We start from the raw sequence: 21,931 nt of genomic DNA, 5'->3' as shown, positions 1-21,931 counted from the left end.
CGGTCCCTCGAGTTTCAAAGCGGGTGCGGGAATTAACCCAACGAATATTTTAAAAACGTTCGAGTAACGGATGACTTTATAATTAGATAACGAGAATATTATGAACGTTAGTTAACGAAAGATACAAATTTGAATAACGAAAGATATTATATAAAAAAAAAAGACGGTGTTAAAATAAATTTAACGGAAAATCACGGGATGTTACATTATCCACACCTCAAAAGAAATTTCGTCCCGAAATTTAGTTGGAAGTAATAGTCGATGTCTCTTACTCGAGACCTAGTGTAGTAACTCTACGAATGATTGAAGGTACTTTCTTAGACATTCCACGAATCCGGATAGTCGGGGTGTTACGTTGTATTAGGGCTTGGTTTTACGATCCACAAGTTCAGCCGGTTTTTCCTATGAGGAGGAGTTTGTCATCAATAGTTGGTGCATCTAGAAGGATTGCACGTTCCTGTTCCGCAGGACACGTTTCTAAGTTTGTTACACGAAATGTAGGGTAAACGGAAACTTAATTGAGTCGGCCGTTCTAAATGGTAGGAAGCGGCTCTAATACGCCCCAAGGTTTCAAAAGGTTCAATATTGCGGATATAACCTTCCTCGATTTCCCAAAATGAATTACACCTTTCCAAGGTGCGGTTTCTCAATATTACGCGGTTACACACTGGGATTTGTGAGGTTTTCCTCTAAGTTTGGTATAACTCTTTTGGGCGACTACGGGTCGTCTCGAGCCCTTCTCGGACTTGGATTATCTCAATTGTTGTTTCTTGGATGAGTTAAGATTCGGTGTTTTGTTTGCCACATGCTTTGGTCCAACGAATAGGGGTATGACATTAGCGGTCATATAGGGTTTCGAAAAGTGCGTGTGAACACACGAGTGGTAACTACTGTTGTAAGAGGGATCTACTAAAAGCGACCATGCAAGTTTGAAACATGTCTTTCGAAGACGTAAATTGTTCGTTTGTTCGGTTCGTCTGTTTGTGGGTGGTACGCGGTACTCATGTCTAAGCGGGTCTCCAAGGTTTCTTGTAAAACTAGAAGTGAAACGAGTATTTTGATACGGGATAATTGACAAGGATACACCGTGTTGGAATAAAATCTCTTAAGATATGTTTGAACGAGTCAGTTAGGGTTCACAAAAAAAATGTTCGTTAGGACTATTCACCCTCGTGGCGAATACTAATGTAATGTGAGGAGTTTCTCTATCCATGGAGAAATGTTACAAGGAGTTTCAAACGGAAATGCGAGCGATAAAGATAGGAGTGAAATGAGGACTGAGAATAGGATGAGCTTACATCTCGAGGTTGCCATAACGCGCCTCTAGTTGTCGAAAATTGAAGTCTGGAAGAGAAACAAGATAGTACACGTAATTGTATAGTTCGGGGTTGAATAATAATTGGCCGATTATCAGAAACACAAGGACGTTAAGTCAAAGAAGAGTGAAGTATCGTTGGATTGTGTGTTATCTTAAATCCCAGTAATATCAGACAGTAACGGTGAAATAACAGAGGTATGTGTGTGGTACGTGATGACGAGAAAGTTGATCGGATCTACAGTTTAGTATTCGAATTCTTCGTGCAAAATAACGAATTTTAGTTACGTTAATTTTGAGTCGAGAGAGTATGCCTTTCGGCGTTCAAGTAGAAATATTTCCATGTTTGAGTTCCATCTAGTGCTATACGAATTTAGCTAGGAAGGTTTGTGTGAAGAATCACGTTCAAGGCTCAGTCATGAAGAGGTTTAAAGTTTTCCCTTAGTGAGTTAACGAGTTTAAAAGTTGTGTGACACCGTGTGATACCGTTCTGTAACACCCCAGCTTAACATGACCACAATATTGTCCGCTTTGCCCGCAGGCGCACGGCTTTTTCTTGGCGATAACACACGAGAAAAGTCAGAAATGAATCTTCGGTAACAACCGGTGAGATCTAATATTTTTACGAATATAAGTCTGAGTTGGGAGAGTTTCCTGATTACATGTGGCTTGATTTCGAGATTGATTGTAATGCCTTGACCATTAACATCATGGTCTAGAAAATTGGACTTCGTTCAACAGAAATTCTCACTCGGAGAATTTGGTATAGAGTTGCTCTTTTCTCAAAAGTTCGAGCGTAAGATGGTGATGTTGTTCGTTTTCCTTCTTTACTTAAATAAGTTAAGATGTCATCCATAAATACGATAACAGATTTGTCTAGATAAGTTGCATACGTGGTTTAGGAGGTTCATGAATACGGACGGAGTCCTAAATAAATCAAACGGTACTAAGAGAGATTTACAACTAACGTTGCGAGTTCGGAAAAATGGCTTAGGAGACATCGTCTCACTTAACCCCCAATTGATGATAACCGGAACGGAGGTCGATTTGGAACATACGGGATTCGTGCAAATAATCATGAGGTCATGGATGCGAGGGAGAGGGTATCGGTTTCCAACCGAAAATTTCTTAGTTCACAATAATCTATACATAAATGTAGGGCAACAATTTCTCCTTAATGAATAGGTTTTGAGTTCCTTAGTTCTATTGGTGTCGAGTTCAATTTCTTAACGTATATCCTCCGATAATATTTATAGGCACACAATATTTTCCGTCGGTCACTTAAATCGTCTAAGTAGTATCTGGGGGAAAGAGGTGGAATATAAAGAGCACGAGTCAAATCCTTGGTTATAAAACGTCTAACGGTACTCGAATCGAATAAGTATGAAATATACGGTTTGTTGTGAAGAAACGTACCCGTGACTAGTCCATCATCGTCTCGGGCATCCTAGGTGTCGATGTTGTAAGTTCAACGGCGCGCGTTGGTTTTTGCTTTATTCTTTGGGCATTCATTCCTAAAATGACCCGATTGGCCACATTTGTAGCAAATACTCGGCTTTGGTGCGTCGGGCCCCTTTTGAGTGACGGGGGCGGTACTTCCACAATACTTGGCAATATGACCACTACCTTGGCACCGATGGCAAATTAGCTTGCCACATTCACCAAAATGATGCTTGTGGCATTTGTTGCAAAAAGGTCGTGTCCCGGCATAACTTTTCTTGCCGACGGGGGTGAGAGGTTCCTTGGAAAAGTTGTTGTTGCAGTTACTCGATTGGGGGGCTTCCCATTTTCTTTTGTTGTCACCCGAGTCATCCTCGGCTTTAGGTGTCGGCACTTCAATCTCGTCTACCGTTTCGATCAATTGACGGGCCATATTCAGGGCCTCTTGGTGATTACTGGGTTTGGATGACATTACTCCTTGTTTGATGCTCTTGGGAAGACCATCCATGTAAAGTTCAACCCTTAGAGGTTCGGGGGTCACGAGGTTTGGGCACATCAAGGATAGCTCAGAAAATCGTTGATTATATGCCTTTAGGTCATTCCCGACCGCTTTTAAAGTTCTTAGTTCGTGTTCGAGCTTACGGGTCTCTTCGCGCGGGAAGTATTCGGTGATCATCTTTTTCTTTAAGTCGGCCCATGAGAGTGTGTGAGCTTCATTGATACCCACCGACAGCACATACGTATTCCACCATGTGAGGGCGATACCGGCAAAAGTGTGGGTGGAATATTTGACTTTGTCTTGGTCCCGACAACCGCTTATGCTAAAAACGGCTTCTGTTTGCTCAAACCATCGGGTGAGCACAACCGGTCCTCCGGTCCCATCGAAGGTGTGAGGTTTGCACCCCATGAAAGTTTTGTAGGAGCAACCCTCGTTTGAATTACCGGCTCCATGGTTGTTGTGGTTGTGGTTGTTATTGATGTCGGAGGAGATACTAGCCATAGCCGCACCTATGGCGGTGGCTATCATGCGTTGAAAAGCTTGTTCGGAAGTTTCATTACGTGGTCCGCGACGGGGAGGCATTGTTCCTTCAAGACACAAGAATATCGTTGATTAGTATTCTCAATAATACTAATCATGATAGGGAATGATGATGTACAGAAAATTTTCCTTGACTCGCCTTAAATTCTTTATGTCATAATGTCGGAATGTCCATATGAATCACCGTAATATAATCCCGGAAATTATATTACCCTGATTCTCATGTGCATTTAACATTACCTCATAAAGTCAAGGTGGCGCGTCAACAAAATTTATCAACGTAAGATCAAGATCGAATACGAGTTAGATATGATTGAAGAGTTCGAGTATAAATGCACAAATAGTCAAGTAATTCCTACTTCAGTCTATATGCCGGTTGTAGTCTAGATTCACCTATGTACCCTATGACTCGGGGTGGACACAAATGAACTCTAAATCCCTACAACCAAGGCTCTGATACCACTTGTAGCGACCCCGACAAATCGTCAAGTGACGGCGTCGACTACGTAGGTCCCATTACCTGGTCATAAGTCTTTAAAACAGACGTTTGACCCAAAATATGTCGCATCCATTCAAGTGTAAAGATTGTTTCAAAGTTTAGAAAGATAATTGACCACAAGTTAAGTTACAACGTTATAAGTACAAATGAAAACTATGCGACACAGTTTAAATAAGTTCAAAAGATGCTCCAAAATGCATGTATACTCGACATCCAAGCAAGTATCAAAAGAGTGCGGAAGCATGTATCACTAAGCATTCAAAACCTGAGAAAACATAGAAGAATCTGTCAACGAAAACGTTGGTGAAATCATAGGTTTAGTAAGTATTAAACGTTGTTTTTGAACCACAAGATTTTGTATTTCCATAACGTAGATTATCCAAATCATTTGCATTCCAAAAGTGTTGTTATATGCGAGCACTCAATTATCAAAACTTAACCAACGTTACCTCATCACACAGTGCTAGAACCCACACTAAAACACAAAAATATATTTCATCCGCATAACGGTAGCGAACCGTCCGAATGAGGGTTTGTTAAACCCGTATGGCCACACAATATAAGTTCTCGCTTACACCCTGCAAGTGTAACTAATGATAATCGAATTGAGGCATTTTTGTTCTAACTCGCACGTGGAATGTTTGTTTTCACACTTGTGTTCAAAACATAAAAGTAAGTAGTACAAGATGTAACAAAGTATATGTTTTCTCAGCCCACGATTTAAAAGTATAAAAGTTGTTGAAAAGGTGGGACTATGATCTCACCTTGAGCGCGAGAGTTAATAAAGTACTTCAACAAGTAAACGCGTGCAAAGACAAAGCTAGTCTTGACCTAAACATATAGGTTATATCAATATCGGTAAGCACAAACGGTCAAAGATGTTCAATTAGTCCTATGGCTCGTTACGACTCGATTATATTAACATGTGAATCAACTAGTCAAGTTTCATGCAAGTTACAAGTAATTAATCATGTTAGAAAGGTTGCATAAGTATTTGGTTAAGTTTGACAAAAAGTCAAACTTGGTCGGGTCAAAGTCAACGAAAAAGTCAACATGTTCGGGTCGGGTCCCGGACTATTTTTCTATGCTAATTATTCATATACAAGTATATTAGAACAAGTTTCATGTGAATCGGAGGTCGGTAGCTAGTCAAACATTTCACGTGAAATGGGACAAAGAGGTCAGAATCTGACCAGGCCAATCCGCGCGCCGCGCGGGGATGGGGCGCGCCGCGCCACCATCTGGGCAGAGAATTCTGGTCAGTTTTTCAAAGTATGCACGAACCAAAACCTTTTCCAACCCAACTCTTGACCCGCAAACACTTATAATGCCTATCATATATCGTTGGAAAGGTATTTTGACGAGGAATACAACTAAGCACATTTCATCAATCAAACTTCCACTTACAACAACCAAAAACCGTAATTAAACATTCATAATCAAAGTTCAAGTTCCAAAAACGCATTTTATGATTCGGGCAACCAATTTACATGTATGTTATGCCGTTTCGAAGGTAATCAAACACACATTGCAACAAAACACTTAACAACAATATCTCATAGCATTTGGCGCATCAAAAGTTCATGTAAAGCTCATCAAACCCTAATCCAAGTTCACAAAATCATTAATCATGTTCTTGGAGTTTCCTTAATCAACCTATACATCAAAACGAAGCTAATGATACTAGTAACACTTTTAAAACATGCACTTTAACAATCTAACAACATTTGATCATCCAAAATCAAGAATTTAGCAAGTAATTTTCATATTGAACTAGTTACACCAAAAACAACGAATCGAGCATACAAATTACATACACGACATCACAATGAGCCATAGACACTAATTAACAACATTTCAAGTCAAAAACGCGAATTTAGAGAAATCTAGAGTTTTAGAAATGTTACCCAAACTTGATGATATTGGTATCAAAATGTAGAGGATGAAGAGAGGATCACGAAAATGTAATTTGTTTTGATGTTTGCTTCTCCAATCGGATTTAGATGATGATTTTATGTTTGAGGGTTTTGAGTTCAAAAATGGGAAGTAGAGAGAAAGAGGAGGATGAAGGTGGGAGGTGGAGATGAAATGAATGGGTGTGGTAAGTGGGTTGACTAGTTGACCTAGTCAACTAGTTTGCCCATTTGGCAATCTCGGTCCCTCGAGTTTCAAAGCGGGTGCGGGAATTAACCCAACGAATATTTTAAAAACGTTCGAGTAACGGATGACTTTATAATTAGATAACGAGAATATTATGAACGTTAGTTAACGAAAGATACAAATTTGAATAACGAAAGATATTATATAAAAAAAAAGACGGTGTTAAAATAAATTTAACGGAAAATCACGGGATGTTACATTAATGTTGCGCATAATTTGTATATAAAGGTGGATCACAAGATTTCAGTAGTTTCATCTAAAACGTTTATCAAAATATTCTACGAAATTGAGCACCCTGGTAACTAAACTTTAACGTATATATAATAAGTACCCCTGTTTTAACATACATGCAACCTACATGTACAATACACGCAAACTAACGTGTACTAAACTCAAATAGCATACGTCTGCTTTATAGTTCAGGCTAGGGTCTCTATGCCTGAAACGGAAGGGGATGTCAAGCCCTATGGATCCATATACAACTACTCATACCCACCAGTTCTTATAACCGGCAGTTACTAGTTACCAAAGCTAAGAGATTTTTGGTTCAAACTCGGTGTAGAATTTAGTATGTACTTGTATCCATTGCGTTTAAAATAAAGTGCATGTATTCTCAGTCCAAAAATATAGATTTCAAAAACATTTAAAAAGGGAGCAAATGAAACTCACATATCAATATTGTGGTTCAATATTGCAGGAAAAGTATGCAGACACAACGATGATAACAATCTTAAGTTTGGCTTTTGATTCACGAACAATACCCCGAACAATGCCCATAACCTCCTTAGATAATACCCGTAAATTCTTTAGTTTTAACCCGTTTGAAAATCCATTTTTGAAATCACTCGAACATAACCCCGTCATAGTATTTTATGTATAATACTAATAATAATAATAATTATAATAATAATTATAATAATAATAATAATAATAATAATAATAATAATAATAATAATAATAATAATAATAATAATAATAATAATAATAATATAATAAGATTAATAATAATAATCTTTAATAATAATAATATAAATGAAAATAACAAAATAAATAAATAACTACGGAGTATATATATTTGATAGATAGATGTGTAAATGTATATGGGAATGTTATTGGCCGAAGAGGAGCACATATATACACACATATTCTTTGACAATAAGATAAACGGAGTACTATATATTTAACTTTTTAAACGTATGCAAAAACTTATCATCCACCTAATTTTTGGACAAATTTGACTAACACATAAAACATGATCCGTGATATTTTTAAAAGAAAACATGTTTCGTGGAAGGTCCCCAAGTTTCATGCCCTTCTTTTCTTTTTTTGAAGTTGACATGCAAAACAAAATTTTAGCCCTCTGCATTACGGACGTTTGGACTTTGGATTCACCGTTTTTCGAGTCTGTATGATTTAATTATGATTTTTCTCGTACAGGTGCGCAGATTTCGTGATTTCAATCATTTTAACTTATAGTTTTAAGATACGATGGTGTAGTCTTTTATTTCTCATTAGAAATCTTCATTTTGATTTACACTAAATAAATATGTTAAAAAAAATAAGTAAATACTATGGAGTAATGATGATGAGATGGTGAATATGAATTTAAGGCAAAACCAAACGTACACTTATTCTTTGGATCCTTTTTTTTATATATATAATAATATAATATTAATAATAAATAATTAAGAAAATGAAGACTTCTTAAACGTGTGGACCAATATGTTGGTTGCCACTTTTTGACAAAATTTCAATCTCGTGAGTTATGTTGTTATTTATTGTCTCCGTGTTTGTCACGAACTACTATTTTGGACCTCGTACCAATAATAAATGTCAAAAAGTCTTATAAAGATTCCAAAATTTAGGATAACGTTAAAATGTTTATCCTTTTCATGAAATCTAAGAAACGAATTGTTAAAAGTGGTGCTAGATATTTCTAAAGATTATATTCAGTTTTAAATAAAACTTACAACTCGAAATGTTATATATAAAATTTATAGTTATAAAATTATACTTTTTACAAAAATTAAAGTTTAAAATGGGTTAAGGCTACGGATTAGTTTTTAGTTTTTAAAAAATATGCGCCTCAGACAAGTTGACATGCAATACATTTTTAAATTCACACATACCTACATACTCACTAATTACATATGTATGTTAATTAGTTTAATATGTTGTCTAGACAAAAACATGCACCACTTTTAATTAATACCTCATGTTGTTTTAGATCAACTAGTAAACGTAGTGAAATTTTAATACTTGATTAGTCACAAGTATTATTAAATAAACCTATGAGAAACGAGTGGTAAAAAGTGTACCCATGTCTAAAATACTATATATGTTTGATTTAAGAAAAACGTACCACTCATAATGTAATATATGAAGTTTATAGTTTGTATATAACTAAAAGGATAATTATATTTTTATTAAACTTAAAGTTTTCAAAATCTTTTATTAACTCCCATCTTATAATATATATATATATATATATATATATATATATATATATATATATATATATATATATATATATATATATATATATATATATATATATATATTAGTTTGATATATAATTCGTTGATATAATTGAAAACGAATATTGTTATTATTTAATATACTTGAAAAGTATTTTAATAAAATGCATTATATCGTAACTTATATTATTTTGAAAATAAGTTCATATAATATTTTCATAAATAACTTTTATTTAAAAACAGTTGTTCGCGAATCGTCAGGAAAGTCAAAAAGGTATATGAATATATGAAAACATTTAAAATGCAACACAAAAATTTGCTTGTCTTGTCAGAATTATCAGAGTTTTAATTTGATCGAAATTTCCGGGTCATGACAGTACCTACCCGTTAAAAAAAATTTCGTCCCGAAATTTTATAGAGATCGTCATGGCTAACAATAAAAATGTTTTCATGACGAATATGAGTCGATAAATAGAGTTTTATCATCATTGATTAATATAGATAAAACGATTTGATTATGTGAAGCGTACGAGTGAAGCTGTCATAAAATATTGAGATAGAGATTTATCTTTGGACGTAGTCACGGTAGATTTCTGGATTTCAAGGGATTTAGAGGAAAATTTTCGTAATAAGTTTTGATTCTTCGATAGTTAAGGAAATTAGGATCTTCTTTAGTTAAATGCAATAATCTATTTCGATTGCTCTGTCGGATATTTTACTATAAATCTACTCCCTTCATTTCCTTATTTCCACAGCTCACACTTTCTATTCTTTCTCCCTCAATTCATACTTTAAAGTATTCGTTAATATGCTCCATCTAGTTCTGGTTCTTGATATACTCCTAACTTTCATATATGTCATTCTTCTTTTTCATCTGCCGCCGGAAGAATCTATTCACTTCTATTATACTCTTGATTTTGTAGTGTTTTTAGTTCTCCCGTGTCTTTATATTGCTATACGCATCAATATACACGGTTTGTAATTTCTGGGTTTTTGTTGGGGTTTATATCTTTCCTTATTTTTCGATGTCTCTTCTTCTGTCTTTCTATAATCATTGACATCCACAGTTAATGCTCTCTCCTATTTGCTGCGATTTATACTCTCATTTTTATTCCGTAGCTTCATGCTTTTGTTTTCTCTTCTCAAGTATTGGTCCAGAATTCGTAGGTATGGAGTTTCGAATGATCATAATATACAAAGCAGAAAGGAAAAGTAATAGCACGATTTGATTTGTCAAATTACCAGAATATTCGAAAAAGACCGAATCATCAAGAAAAATATTTTCTTGACATGTTTAGAGGTTAAAAAGAATGAAAGAGTTATGTACCATGGTTCATGATAAGGGTATGATCTATGAAACTTTATCACGTTCCATTAGAAACTCAGCATCACTTACTGTAATATAATCACGTTGATCAAGTGTCATTATATTATACTAACTCATGCATCAACTCCCAACACTACTTCAAAACATTCATATTTTAAACTCGAAGGTTTACAGAATATAGAAACTAAACAGTTTCCTTTATGATGTAATACAGATGACGCAAGAAGATAAATGATTTCAGATAAGGATAGTTATGAAAATATCTTCAGAAATATCGAGGATATTTATAATGAAAGATACGATGATATCTTAGAATTTATAATATCGAAAGGTGATGAAGAATATTTGTCTGCAAAGATTTAGAGTCAGGAGCAAGGTATTCGTTAACGACTTCAGTAGATACTGAATCATTTGAATTCTTTGAAGGCAGGTTTAGTCTTTGTGATTTGTCCACAGCCTCCTTCATGGTTTGCTCAATCCGTTTTTCAGTTCCAAACCTTCTCTTTTTCTGAGCTTTGCCAACACACTATTCTTTATGATCAAACTTTTGGCTGTTAAGATCGTTTACAGTTTTTGCTGCTTCATTAGCATTCAAATTTATCATAACCGAATCGTCGGTTATCAATCCGAGGTGTTTTCAAAAGTTTAAAGGGTTTGCATGAAGATTGTAATTGTCAAGATACATATGATGTTCTAGAATTTTGAATGATACCAATATTTTTCTGGGTTTTATGAATAGAAGTGATGTTCTAGCACAGTTTTGAAGTCAAAGTATAGCTTTGAAAGATGTAAGAATCTAAGAGTGATTTTTTCTGTTAAATCTTGGCTTGGATTCTGATTTTTCAAAATCAGAATATGTAATCAAATTTGAATGCGAATGGTTGTTTTGATTTCTAGGAAAGAATGTATATTGTTGTGAAAGTAGTGAGTATAGTTGATGATTTGCTGAATCAGAATCGAAGAATGTAACATATTATTTGTGAATTTATATACCTCTCGGGTATTACCTACCTGCTAAAAGTTTCACAAGTAATATTTTATACCAGAGAATTTTATTACAGTCTTTATGAAAATATATATATGTATATTTTCTTCAGATGTAATACAGATTTAATGAGTTAATATCATATTAAGCTCATTTAATTTTTAGCTGGATTAGAAATGAATAATCTCTAAAACATTAAAGATTTAATAATCTTCGCGGAGTATTTCACTAATGTAATCAATACTTCATTATTCAATTTTATTGATATTTCCTCAGTGAATCATGTTGGTGCTTATGGAACTCTTGCTAACTTCGCAAGGTACGAATGATGTTTTCTGGAAAGTTTCAAGTACATCGAAAATGAAAGTGTAAAATCAATCATGTATTTGAATAATACACTTGATTTATTATGAAATGGAATCTATTAAGTCGAAGCAGAGATTATAGTTAACGATTGTTAAGTCATTAACGAAGGATGTGCATCATAGCATATTAATAACACGAACTAACCGAGTAGTTAAGATTCACACGTAATAGCTTAGTACGAAAAGACTTATTTTGATCTCAAAATTCATATATATATATATATATATATATATATATATATATATATATATATATATATATATATATATATATATATACATATATATATATATATATAATTTCTTCAGAGGGAATGAGTTAATACTTCATAACTCGTTGATACGATATACGCGTTGTTAATTAGTGATGATGTTTGCGGTGATTATGGATCTGGCGGAACTTGTGATGTTGTAGATGCTGCTGATGCTGACGATGCTGACGGTACTGACGATGCTGGTGATGCTGACGGTAATGTTGATGCTGCTGGTAAAACAGGTCTAGCTTGTAAATCATGCACTATTTCGATCAAGGTTTTATTTCATCATTTATATTCACTCACTCATCTGGTTTACAATTAGACTAGAATAAGTAATCTCTAAAACTTTTAGAAACTACATATTCTCTGCAGAATATTTCTTCGATGAAGTTATGAATCAATACTTCATTGTTTGTTGTTGTTGGTATTCCCTGATATCTATGGTCCGTATGACGTTGATGTTCGAGGTACAGATTGTGATGTTGAGGTGTGGGATGCGGATGTTGTTGTTGGTGGTGATAATGATACTGTTGGTGTTGATGATGGTGATACTGTTGATGCCGGTGATGCTGCTGGTGCTTGTAATCTTTGCACCATATTCTCCAAAGCCACTACCCGAGCGCGAAGCTCGTTGACTTCTTCTACTACACCGGGATGATTGGCGGTTCGGACGAGCGGATGAATAAGATCCAGAATTTAAGATAGTATATAATCATGACGAGATACTCTGTAGATGAAAGAGAAAATGGTATTACGAACAGGTTTGCCGGTATTTGCTTCAGGTTCTTCGCCAATAGGGGAATGTGGTGGATGGAAGGGATCACCTTCTTCTTAACTCCAATGACTAAGTAGGCTACGAACCTATCCCTAATTCATCCAGAATAGGTGATGGCTGATTGGTTGATCCATTCTGGTTACACTATCTTCGGAGTTCAGGTGAATATCCATATCGGAATAGCTGTCGGAGTTTAAGGAATTTGAACTAGATACGTGATCCATCTTGTATAATTAGAGAGATGATTTTTGATATAAAATAGATTATAGAATTTAGATTGGTACTCTTCAATACATAATTTACATATGTATATATAATACCAAAATTTCATAAATCACGGAGGAATTTTCGAAAGATGTCAAGCAAAGTTTATAGTAATAGATATGCTAAGATATGACTACGTCTGTACACTATGTATGCAATAAATGTAGGAAATGTGTGTAGACTTAAGAATAATAAGCATGTAATTTCCGACAAGAAATGATAAGTAAAACTAGGTAAAAACAGATCCGGTCATAGTCCAGACTCACTAATGCATCCTAACAATTACCAGTTAAACACACTAATGCAAATTCTGGTTCCCTATGATCTCAAGCTCTGATACCAACTGTGATGACCCGTCCAAATCCATTTGGACGAATACATCATTCATTGATTTCATAGTGAGGTTTTGACCTCTATATGATACGTTTTGTAAACATTGCATTCTTTTGAAAAGGCACACCATAAATGAATATATAAATTCAAGGTTTTCAAAATCTAATGATTTCTACGTATAGGCAATCACCGTATATAATAGTTTTTAATAATACATCCGTTGACAATACAGTCAAATAAGATACATGGTGATGGTTTTGTGAATGCAAAGTTTTCTCGAATAAAGTATGTATGACTCCATGCACATAGCTTGTATAACGTATAAGCAAACAGCGGAAGACTTCTAGGAACCTGAGAATAAACACGCTTAAAAGTGTCAACACAAAGGTTGGTGAGTTCATAGTTTTAATGTTGCGCATAATTTGTATATAAAGATGGATCACAAGATTTCAGTAGTTTCATCCAAAACATTTATCAAAACGAAATTGAGCACCCTGGTAACTAAACTTTAACGTATATATAATAAGTACCCCAGTTTTAACATACATGCAACCAACATGTACAATACACGCAAACTAACGTGTACTAAACTCAAATAGCATTCGTCCGCTTTATAGTTCAGGCTAGGTTCTCTATGCCTGGAATGGACGGGGATGTCAAGCCATATGGATCCATATACAACTACTTGCGCTCACCAGTTCTTATAACTGGCAGTTACTAGTTACCAAAGCTAAGGGATTTTCGGTTCAAACTCGGTGCAGAATTTAGTATGTACTTGTGTCCATTGCGTTTAAAATAAAGTGCATGTATTCTCAGCCCAAAAATATAGATTTCAAAAGCATTTAAAAAGGGAGCAAATGAAACTCACATATCAATATTGTGGTTCAATATTGCAGGAAAAGTATGCAGACACAACGATGATAACAATCTTAAGTTTGGATTTTAATTCACGAAAAATACCCCGAACAATGCCCATAACCTCCTTAGATAATACCCGTAAATTCCTTAGTTTTAACCCGTTTGAAAACCCATTTTTGAAATCACTCGAACATAACCCCGTCGTAGTATTTTATGTATAATACTACTACTACTACTACTAATAATAATAATAATAATAATAATAATAATAATAATAATAATAATAATAATAATAATAATAATAATAATAATAATAATAATAATAATAATAATAATAATAGTAGTAGTAGTAGTAGTAATAATAATAATAATAATAATAATAATAATAATAATAATAATAATAATAATAATAATAATAATAGTAATAGTAATAGTAATAGTAATAATAATAATAATAATAATAATAATAATAATAATAATAATAATAATAATAATAATAATAATAATAATAATAATAATAATAATAATAATACTAATAATACTAATATAAATATAATAAGATTAATAATAATAATCTTTAATAATAATAATAATATAAATGAAAATAACAAAATAAATAAATAATTACGGAGTATATATATTTGATAGATAGATGTGTAAATGTATATGGGAATGTTATTGGCCGAAGAGGAGCACATATATATACACATATTCTTTGACAATAAGACAAACGTAGTACTATATATTTAACTTTTTAAACGTATGCAAAAACTTATCATCCACCTAATTTTTGGACAAATTTGACTAACACATAAGACATGATCCGTGATATTTTTAAAAGAAAACATGTTTCGTGGAAGGTCCCCACATTTCACGTCCTTCTTTTCTTTTTTTGAAGTTGACATGCAAAACAAAATTTTAGCCCTCTGCGTTAAGGACATTTGGGCTTTGGATTCACCCTTTTTCGAGTCTGTATGATTTACTTATGATTTTTCTCGTGCAGGTGCGCAGATTTCGTGATTTCAATCATTTTAACTTATAGTTTTAATAAGTAATTAAGAAAATGAAGACTTCTTAAACGTGTGGACCAATATGTCGGTTGCCACTTTTTGACAAAATTTCAATCGCGTGAGTTATGTTGTTATTTATTGTCTTCGTGTTTGTCACGGACTACTATTTTATACCCCGTACCAATAATAAATGTCAAAAAGTCTTATAAAAATTCCAAAATTTAGGATATCGTTAAAATGTTTATCCTTTTCATGACATCTAAGAAACGAATTGTTAAAAGTGATTCTAGATATTTCTAAAGATTATATTCGGTTTTAAATAAAACTTACAACTCGAAATGTTATATATAAAATTTATAGTTATAAAATTATACGTTTTACAAAAATTAAAGTTTTAAAATGGGTTAAGGCTACGGATTAGTTTTTAGTTTTTAAAAAAATATGCGCCTCAGACAAGTTGACATGAGCCACATTTTTAAATTCACACATACCTACATACTCACTAATTACATATGTATGTTAATTAGTTTAATATGTTGTCTAGACAAAAACATGCGCCACTTTTAATTAATACCTCGTGTTGTTTTAGATCAACTAGTAAACGTAGTGAAATTTTAATACTTGATTAGTCACAAGTATTATTAAATAAACCTTTGAGAAACGAGTGGTAAAAAGTGTACCCATGTCTAAAATACTATATATGTTTGATTTAAGAAAAACGTACCACTCATAATGTAATATATGAAGTTTATAGTTTGTATATAACTAAAAGGATAATTATATTTTTATTAAACTTAAAGTTTTCAAAATCTTTAATTAACTCCCATCTTATATATATATATATATATATATATATATATATATATATATATATATATATATATATATATATATATATATATATATATATATATATTAGTTTGATATATAATTCGTTGATATAATTGAAAACGAATATTGTTATTATTTAATATATTTAAAAAGTATTTTAATAAAATTCATTATATTTTAACTTATATTATTTTGAAAATAAGTTCATATAATATTTTCATAAATAACTTATATTTAAAAACCGTTGTTCGCGAATCGTCAGGAAAGTCAAAAAGGTATATGAATATATGAAAACATTTAAAATGCAACACAACAATTTTCTTATCTTGTTAGAATTATCAGAGTTTTAATTTGATCAAAATTTTCGGGTCATGACAAACATGCAGCAAGATCATATGGCAGTATAGGTAAGCAGTAACATGCAGCAGTAGTAAGCAGTAACAAGTAAACGAACAAGTTGTAGATTTGTCCTATTAATGAATCCTACTCGGTCTGGTCTAGACTCACTAATGCAACCTAAATCCCTACAACCTAGCTCTGATACCAAATGTGACGCCCTGTACAAAACCATCGTGTACGATTCGTCAACAACAGGATCTTTACACGGTCAAACACTATATGCTGTTTGAAAACTAGTTGCATTCATAAAAAGATAGCGTTTACAAATGATAACATGACACAGAGGTCATTACAAAGCCATTATTCAAATAATATAAGTTGTGAATGCAAGATAAAAGTTTCATGATTGAGACATCTCTAAGTAATGCAGCAGAAATCTAACACAGCAGGTCCATAACAGTAGGTCTATAACACCAAGACAGCAAGTCTATAATACCAAGACAGCAAGTCTAATAGCGGAAGTAACAATGTCTAAGCACCTGAGAAATACACGATTAAAAGTCAACACGAATATTGGTGAGCTATAGTTTGTTTGTTAACAGTAATGTAATGTAGACCACGAGATTTCGTATTCAAAACAATATGAAAAGTATATGCTTATCCGTGGGCACCCGGTAACTAACTTAACGTAATAGTAATAGCCCCTAAAAGTACACTTAGCGAGTGCGTATGTCCTCGAAGTATCAAACACCCGTTAAATGCTAGCGCGACTACCCGAGTGGGGATGTCAAACCCTATGGATCCATATCTAATATTCGAGTTCACCGGTTCAAAAACCAATGATTAAACGTTACCGTGCTAAGGGGAAAGTTTATGCCGTTATATAACCCACACATATGTAAAGTTTAAGTACTCGTGTCAAGTAAGTAAAACATAAAAAACACATGTATTCTCAGTCCCAAAAATAGTATAAATAAAAAGGGAGCTATAACTTACAGTGAATAAGCAGTAAAAGTCGATACGAGGTGAGAAAGAAAGTAAGTCGGTCCGAAAGGTCGTCAACCTAAGTCAAAGGTCACTAGGTCAGTATGTTGTCCCAAAAGGTTTAAAAGTGCATAAATTAAGTTTAAGTGTCATCATCATCATCATTCATCATCATAAAAGCTAAGTATGTTTAACAAGAATAGTGATCGAAACAAAAGGCTGACTTTGGACAGCTGTTACGACCTCTATACAAATTGAAAAGACGCGTAGTCAGTGGCTATGGCTTCGTATGTCAGTCCTCTAACCGCTGACCAATTTCAGAACCTAACTCGTCTTCGTTTGACCGTGGTGACGATTTAAGTGCGAGTAGGTCAGAAATTTCAGCACAACGTTACAAAGGCGTAGTGACTTTAGAATGGCTATAAATCCTAAACCGTAAATCGGATTAAGATGAGTCTTAAATGAAAAGTCATCTACTCAAAACGAAATAACTGATCAGATCCCAAAAACAGTAAACAATTGCTCTGGTGGGTTTCTTGGTGCTTGCCGCTCATCACGGTTCTCATCCTTGATGCTCGTAAGCTTCAAGTGTACAACTCATTGATGGGTTAGCATCACTTTGACCAAGATTCAACCATCAACACACAATATGTTAAGACCAACACTTTGACCAAGATTCAACCATCAACACACAATATGTTAAGACCAAGTAAGAACACAACTCATTTAAGAGTCTTAGATGGATGATGAACCAAAGTTACATCATATCCTTAGTCTTAACACAAATCCAAGTTCTATTTACAACTAAAGCTACACACTTTACTTCAATCAAACAAGTATGAACACAATCTTAATCAAATAAAGTAATGGAACCCTAAGCTAGAGAGCTTGGATCCTTTTCACACAAGTTATGAAATTACAAAGCTAGAAAGCTTGAATCTTTGGTGTTCTTGAAGACCTTGAAGCATAAAGCTTAGATCTTCAAGTTACATGAAGACCACAAACACAAGTTTTGATATTTATAACAAAATAATGATATCACAAGTTAGAAAACTTAGATCCAACAAAAGAAATGAAGACTCAAAGCTAGAAAGCTTGAATCTTGGTTGTTCTTGAAGATCTTGAAGCATAAAGCTTGGATCTTTAAGTTACATGAAGATTACAAACACAAGTTTGAATCTTTATAACAAAATAACAAGATTAAAGCTAAAAGATTTAGATCTACAAAATAGGTGAAGATTCAAAGCTAGAAAGCTTGAATCTTCCATGTTCTTGAAGGATTCAAATCCATGTTTGAATCTACAAGATGTAATCAAGATCAAAAGCTAAAAAGCTTGATCCCTTTGATGATGATGATGATATCGTGGGTGATGAAGGGAGAAGAAGAAGAAAAATCAAAAAATTACACTTTCTAGAAAGAGAAAGAATAAAGAGAGAATTAGAGAGTAAGTGTATGTAAGTTGCAAATGAGATCAAGTGTAAAATGGGTGAAATAAGGCTTGTATTTATAGGTGGTGAGGTGAGGGTGGGGTGGTGGTGGCCGTGATTTTGGAGGGGGGACAAGGGGGACAAACTTTTGCCTTTTGGTTAATGATTGTCTAAAGTTGGTGCTTATGTTAGGATCCCATGCAACATTAAGGATAATGCTTAACAAAAATGCTAGCATGTTCCCTCTAATAAATGGGCATTTGTCTTTCATTATTATGGGTCACTAACTTATTATAATTAGGCTAATTAAATAGTCCACTAGCTAGTGTAGGGTGGGCTAAAGTCCAACAAGGTAAAAAGTCCAATAAGACTAACTAGTGTGCTTTAGTAAATTACTAAGCGTAATTAAGCATCCAAAAATCCAAGTAATTGTTATTATAAAATAAAAATTAGTATTTCGTAGTCATAATATTCCGATTACGACAAAAGTTAAACGTATACACAGTACGCAGTTCGTTTTAAACGTCGAGTGACACTAACAGTCATAAAGGCTTCCGGGGTTCAAGTTAAGTAACCTACGTACTTAAAGGCACGTTTTAATATATAAATGAAAGTAATCAACATGCAGTAAGATCCCAGAGTATAATATAGCTCAGTACGCACAAATACGCAGTTTCGTGAAAACACAAAGCACAAAAGCAAGTCGAAAAAGTCGGGTCGTTACAGATATTTTCATGCTAGAAAATATATTTTATATCAAACTAAACACAAAATGAGAGTTTGGTAAATTTATATACAGTATAATTTTGAAAATGCCTTACGTAAAATTATAAAATGAGTTTTACTAAAAAAATTACATAAAGTTCAAAATCAAATTCCAAAACGAGTTTTAATAAATTATGAATTTGATAAACTCAAACCAAACTCTTGTATAAAGTTATAAATAAAATGAGTTTTATTAGAAACTAAAATTGATCTCAAGTTAGCGCACTCAATATATACATATTAATATAAGATATTAGTTTAAAATTGGACACGCCATGAGTGACTAAAATAGAGATTCTATAAACTCATGACCCACATATAGGATATGATTTATCTAAAGTATATGTATAACATATTGTTGAATGCATGCAACAATTATTATATAAAAATGTTTTGTAAAATTGAAATAATACAAAACATAAAATTCCTTTTAAAATGTAAGTTTATGCCATCCTTTTTGGGACACTCGCTTGTCACTTGTACGTCGTTGTGCAGAGAGCATCAGCTAACCACAATGATCATCTTATGATTACCGAGATGGTGCGTCACGATTTCCATGACAGTCTTGGGCCGAACATCATAGTTTTAAAATAGGACGACTTAATTGGTGCTTCTTGTGGAGAGAGCATCAGCCAAACACAAGAGGCCTAATGCATAGATGGGGTTAAACATACCAGTTGACAATTGTTGTTAAGGATCCCATTAAGATCTAGAAATTGCATTAGACATGCAATTAGTACTCGCTACCTACCTTATTGATTTAAACTTAGTGGAGAGAGCATCAGCCAACCACCCAAGATTAAATATAACTTGGATTTTAGCCTTTAACAGGTTCAATTTTTTTAGAAAAGGGTAATTAATTTATTAATACTAAAAGAACTTTGTTAATTTTGTAGATGTCACCCAATGCAACTACGCCCATTCACCACCTTTCTATAAGATCTATTTTAGAAAAGGAAAAACTCAATGGTACGAACTTCTTAGACTGGTATCGTAATTTGAGAATTGTTCTCAAACGTGAAAAGAAGTCGTATGTACTTGATGGACCCGTTCCCGAGGAACCTCCTGCTAATGCCACTAAGGGCATCAGAGATGCTTGGACTAAGCATACAGATGACTCGACAGAGATAGCTTGCCTTATGCTAGCCACCATGATTCCAGACTTGTAAAAAGGACCTGGAACATCATGATGCTTATGAGATGCTTCAGCAGTTGAAGGACATGTTCCAACAATAAGCTAGGCAACAACACTTTATAACTATCAGAGCGTTACATGCATGCAAGATGGCAGAGGGGAAATCTGTTAGCTCTTATGTTCTGAAAATGAAGAGCTCTATAGATCAGCTTGAGAGGCTTGAATCTTCCATTTGTCCTGAGTTGGCAATAGACTTGATCCTCAACTCACTACCAAAGTTATATGACCAGTTTGTCTTGAACTACAATATGAACAATTGGGAGAAATCTATCTCGGAGTTGCACTTGATGCTTAAGACTGCCGAGAAGAATATTCCATCCAAAACCTCTGAAGTCCTAATGATTAGGGAAGGAAAAGTCAAGAAACCACAAGCCAAAGGCAAAGGCAAAGGTAAAGACAAAGGTAAAGGAAACCTAAAAGTCAAGGCAACCACAAAGGCAAAAAGTGTGTCCCAAAGGATTCTATCAAGAAGAAAGAAAAACTTGCCAAGGATGCCACTTGTTTCCATTGTGGAAAAATTGGTCATTGGAAGCGAAACTGCCCGACTTACCTTGCAGACCTGAAGATTGCAAAGGCTATCAATGCTAGCACCTCAGGTATCTATATGATAAAACTATTTGCTTTTTCTAGTAATTCATGTGTATTTGATACTGGTTATGGAACTCACATTTGTAATAATGTGCAGGGACTAAGAAGAAGTAAGTAGCTGAAATCAGGCGATTTGGTATTGCATGTTGGCAACGGAGCACATGTTGCGGTCGTAGCAATAGGCACTTATGAACTTTTGTTACCAAATGGCATGTATATAATATTAAATAATTGTTACTATGTACCTAGCTTAACTAGGAACATTATTTCAGCTGCACGATTGTATGAATCTGGTTACTCGTATGCTTTTCCTAATGGTAATATTTCGGTTTTCAAGAAAGATGTTTTTTTATTTTGAGGCACGTCCTCACAATGGCATATATGAAGTTGACATACAAGATTCGTCCAATACTATTTCTATCTATAATATAAACACCAAAAGATCTAAGTGTGACATAAATCAAACTTATCTATGGCATTGTCGTTTAGGTCACATAAACAAGAAACACATAACCAAACTCCAATCTGATGAAATTTTGAAATCAACTAACTCCGAGTCATTTGATGTGTGCAAATCTTGTTTAAGCGGAAAGATGACAAAGGCTCCTTTCTCCGGTTCCGGAGAAAGGGGCAAAGGATCTTTTGGGACTTATACATTCCGATGTATGTGGTCCTTTTAGAACTATGTCAAGAAATG

The sequence above is a fragment of the Rutidosis leptorrhynchoides genome, chromosome 1, assembly GCF_046630445.1.
Source record: "Rutidosis leptorrhynchoides isolate AG116_Rl617_1_P2 chromosome 1, CSIRO_AGI_Rlap_v1, whole genome shotgun sequence".
NCBI lineage: Eukaryota > Viridiplantae > Streptophyta > Magnoliopsida > Asterales > Asteraceae > Rutidosis > Rutidosis leptorrhynchoides.
Note: the sequence above shows the minus strand (reverse complement) of the source record.